Consider the following 5057-nt stretch of genomic DNA (forward strand, 5'->3'; position numbering starts at 1 on the left):
GTGGGCAACTGTTGCCCAATGGGTGGGCGTTGGGGAGGAGCTCTGTGAAAATCTGCCTATTGAATTGTGATAAAGCGTTAGCAGTAGCGTTAGACCCCTCAGCATTGTGGCTAGCGCGGACCCATACATTGTGTTTTAGGCACAGGAATGCTAGCCGGCGTAGTAGGCCTAGCACTGGGAGAGACTATGATGCCATCTTATTAATGCAGTGCGCTAGGCTTGTGTTTTTTGTTATGAAGCGTATATTTTTGTTAGCCAGGCGCGCGCCCCATATTTCTATTGTTACCACTATTGGGAAGAAAAATTATTTTCCGGGCTAGATGCAGCAAAAAATTATTATTAATTTCAAAGCTGGTGGAGCTTGGTATAGATGGCCTAATACAATGAGAACCACACACTGCTACTATGCGCAAAATTATTTTCCGGGCTACATGCAGCTAAAAATTATTATTAATTTCAAAGCTGGTTGGGCTTGGTATAGATGGCCTAATAGAATGTGTACCACACACTGCTACTATGCCTAAAATTATTTTCCAGGCAAGATGCAGCTAAAAATTATTATTAATTTGAATGCTGGTGGAGCTTAGTATAGATGGCCTAATAGAATGAGTACCACACACTGCTGATATGCCCAAAATTATTTTCCAGGCAAGATGCAGCTAAAATTTATTAGTAATTGAAAGGTCGTGGAGCTTAGTATAGATGGCCTAATAGAATGAGTACCACACACTGCTAATATGCCCAAAATTATTTTACAGGTAAGATGCAGCTAAAAATTATTATTCATTTGAAAGCTGGTAGAGCTTAGTATAGATGGCCTAATAGAATGAGTACAACATACTGCTGATATGCCCAAAATTATTTTACAGGCATGATGCATCTAAAAATTATTAGTAATTTGAAAGCTGGTGGAGCTTAGTATAGATAGCCTAATAGAATGAGTACCACACACTGCTAATATGCCCAAAATTATTTTACAGGCAAGATGCAGCTAAAAATTATTAGTAATTTGAAAGCTGGTGGAGCTTAGTATAGATGGCCTAATAGAATGAGTACCACACACTGCTAATATGCCCAAAATTGTTTTACAGGCAAGATGCAGCTAAAAATTATTAGTAATTTGAAAGCTGGTGGAGCTTAGTATAGATGGCCTAATAGAATGAGTAACACACACTGCTATTATGCCCAAAGGGTTTTATTTGGCTAGGTGCAGTAAAAAATTTGTGTTACATACACAGGTGGTGTAGCTAGCAACACAGATAGGCTACTCCACTGACTAACACACACTGCAAGAGGCCCAAAAAGATTTGCTTAGCTAGATTTAGCCAAATGCTGTGAAAAACACTTGCACAGCACTAAAACAAACCTGCCTGGCAAAAAGTGATAGGAACTGATGTAACCTAGCCCTCAAAAGGACTGCAATTACATTTAGTCTTTACTCCAATCTATCTATTCAAGAGCACAGACCTGCCTGCTAAAAGTGCTAGGAACTGCTGTAACCTAGCCCTCAAAAGGGCTGCAATTACAAACTAGTCCCTACTCCCTAAACCCTTCTTTCTATTTAATTCACTTGCAATTCACAGTTACACAATATAGCGCTAACAGCAGCAGCAGTGCCGTCTAACACTCATCTGCAGCAGTGAGAAAATGGTGGCGACGGGGAAAATGGCTGGGTCTTATAGGGCAAGGACATGTGACATACACAGCCAATGACACATGCCCTTGCTTGTGTGAAAAATGCACTTCGCTCCGTGTGTGCGCTGCTAATAGGCTGACAGACTGCACCTCCCCACTGTAAATGGGGGAAAGAAAAAAAAAATGGAGATCTTCATTATTTATGTAGAGATCCATCCCATGCCGCTCCCCCCACCCCGCTGTACACTCAAACTGTGTTTTAACATTGATTATCAGCATTACTGTGAAAAAATCCAGTTACGATTTTGGTGCACGAACAGTTATCGAACAAAATCTCGAACAGCCGAATTTTTTTCAAATCGTTCGGGTTCATCAAACGGCTCGAACACCGCCCAAAACAGCTCAAATTTGAAATTGCCGAACAGTTCGATTCAAACACCGCTCATCTCTAGACATTATACAGCAGTGCAGAGCAGTGTAGTTGGGAATCCATCACTAGGGTGACTTACTGGAAAGCAGCAGAAGCAGCATGGCTCTGTTTATATTTGCTAATCACTCTGCTCATCCTGTATTCATAGCCCTAAAAGGCAGCAGGGATATGAGCTAGCAGTTAGACTTCTTTTGACCAAGATTGATTTTGGTAAATTTTGAGAATGGTTGATCATTGATTGAACAGACATGGATGTAACATAGATGGTAAATTATGAAATTAATTCTGATGCCTAAAGCCAACATGACCACTCATATGCAGTATTCACACGTATGACTTGTTCACATGTTCCTTTTCTTCTACAGCACAGTGAAGATCACTTGATGTTGCATTTGCTTTCTTAGAGAACACAGAAGCAAAACAGGAATTTAAAAGTTCAGTCTTCTCAACATCATTATTGACCACTTTACCCTTTTCATCCATTAAAAATCCTATAGCATCTTTGGCTTTTCTTTAACTTTTGACTTACTTCCAAAATCCTTTCTTATTGCTTTTGGTCGAACTTGCAAGCCTCACTTCACTACTGGCTTTAGCTTTTCTAACGCTAGCCCAGCTTTCCCTGCCGACAGCATTATATTCTTCTTTAGATATGAACCCTTCTTTCCATTGATATTCATTTCTTTGTTCCTTTTTAGCATGTTTTTAAGTTCAGTATTCAGCCATCCTGGTCTCTATAAATGCTCTCCATTCTTCCTTCTTTTCGAGTTTGTTATTGATTGTGCAGTGAGAATTTAATTTAGCAAAATCTCCCATCCTTCCTGGACATTTCTCTCCTTTAGAAAATCCTATCTTTCCTTCCTTTTTACTGAGTCCATTAAAAACTGCCTTTGTACAGTCCAACCTTAAAATCTCAGTTTTCTCAGATTTTCCTCCTTATGTATTTCAAAATGATAGGAAAGCATGATCACTGCCTCCAAAATTCTTCATCAACTTTACTTCCTCAACCATTTCCTAATTTTTGGTAAAAATTAGATCCAAATAAATGATGGCAGCGGTGGGATTTGAACCCACGACTTCAAAAAGACTGGAGCCTTAATCCAGCACCTTAGAATCCTCGGCCACACTACCTCATACAGATGCTCAAACTTATTTAAATCAGAAATTTGCTAATGATAAAGTGACAGAACAAATTGTATATTCAATTAGACAAAAATACAAATGTTATTATGCAGCATCAACAAAGTTATCAGGGATTTGTTTGTACATTGACTCTGAAGCACCATTTTACAAAATATATGACTTTTATCCAGATATTTAACTAATCTTTCCTCTGTTGGCTCATCCGCTAATTTTTAGATATCACTGAATTAGGTGGTATAGATTACTTGCTATGATATCCAATATACAGGACACTCAAATATGAAGGATTCCTACACCCCTGCCTGTATGTAACAGATAATCAGAAGCAGCAGCAAGGAAGACATTATACAGCATTGCAGAGCAGTGTAGCTGTGAATCCATCGCTAGTTTGACTTACTGGAAAGCAGCAGAAGCAGAATGGCTGTTTATATTCGCTAATCACTCTGCTCATCCTGTATTCATACCCGTAAAAATGCAGCAGGGATATGAGCTAGCAGTTAGACTTCTTTTGACCAAGATTGATTTTGGCTAATTTTGAGAAAGGTTGATCACTGATAGAGATGAGTGGTGCTCGACTCAAACTGTTCGCCAATCTCAAATTCGAGCTGTTTTGGGTGGTGTTCGAGCCGTTCGGCTAACACGAGCAATTTGAAAAAAATTCGGCTGTTCGAGGTTATGTTCGATAACGGTTCGTGCACCAAAATCATAACTGGAATTTTTCTCAGTAATGCTGAAAATTAATGTTAATACGCAGTTTGAGTGTACAGCAGGGTGGGGGGAGGGGCAGGGGATGGATCTCCGCAGAAATAATGAAGATCTCCATTATTTTTTCTCTTTCCCGCATTTACAGTGGGGAGGTGCAATCTGTCAGCCTATCAGCAGTGCACACACGGAGCGAACTGTTTTTTTCACACAAGCAAGGGAATGTGTCATTGGCAGTGTATGTCACATGTCCTTGCCCTATAAGACCCAGCCGTTTTCCCCGTCGCCACCATTTTCTCACTGCTGCAGTTGCGTGTTAGACGGCACTGCTGTTGCTGTGTGCGCTATACTTTGTTAATTTCAAGCCAATTTTCGTACAAATCTACAGATAGCTTGGGAGTAGGGAATAGGTGTAAATTGCAGTCCTTTTAATGACTAGGTTACATAATTTCCTACAACTTTTATCAGGCAGGTCTGTGCTATTAAATAGATAGGTTGGGAGTATCGACTAATTGTAATTGCAGTCCTTTTCAGGGCTAGGTTACATCAGTTCCTATCACTTTTATCAGGCAGCTCTGTGCTCTTGAATAGATAGATTGGGAGTAAAGGCTAAATGTAATTGCAGTCCTTTTGAGGGCTAGGTTACATCAGTTCCTATCACTTTTTGCCAGGCAGGTTTGTTTTAGTGCTGTGCAAGTTTTTTTCACAGCATTTGGCTAAATCTAGCAAAGCAAATCCTTTTTGGCCTCTTGCAATGTGTGTTAGTCAGTGGAGTAGCCTATCTGTGTTGCAAGCTACACCACCTGTGTATAGAATACAATTTTTTTTACTGCACCTAGTGAATTAAAACCTTTTGGGCATAGCATCATTCTATTAGTCCATCTATACTAACCTCCACCAGGTTGCAAATTCAAAATAATTTTTTTCTGCATCAAGCTCTGAAAAAATATTTTCGATTGTAGCAGTGTGTTGGACTTGTTCTGTTAGTCCATCTATACTAACCTCCACCAGGTTACAAATTCAATATAATTTTTTTCTGCATATAGCTCTGAAAAAATGTTTCGGCTTGTTGCCGTGTGTGGGACTTGTTCTATTAGTACACCTATACTAACCTCCACCAGGTTGCAAATTCAATATAATTTTTTTCTGC

The sequence above is a fragment of the Phyllobates terribilis genome, unplaced genomic scaffold (genome assembly GCF_046119375.1).
Source record: "Phyllobates terribilis strain yellow unplaced genomic scaffold, ASM4611937v1 Scaffold_11__3_contigs__length_659146591, whole genome shotgun sequence".
Taxonomy (NCBI): Eukaryota; Metazoa; Chordata; class Amphibia; order Anura; family Dendrobatidae; genus Phyllobates; species Phyllobates terribilis.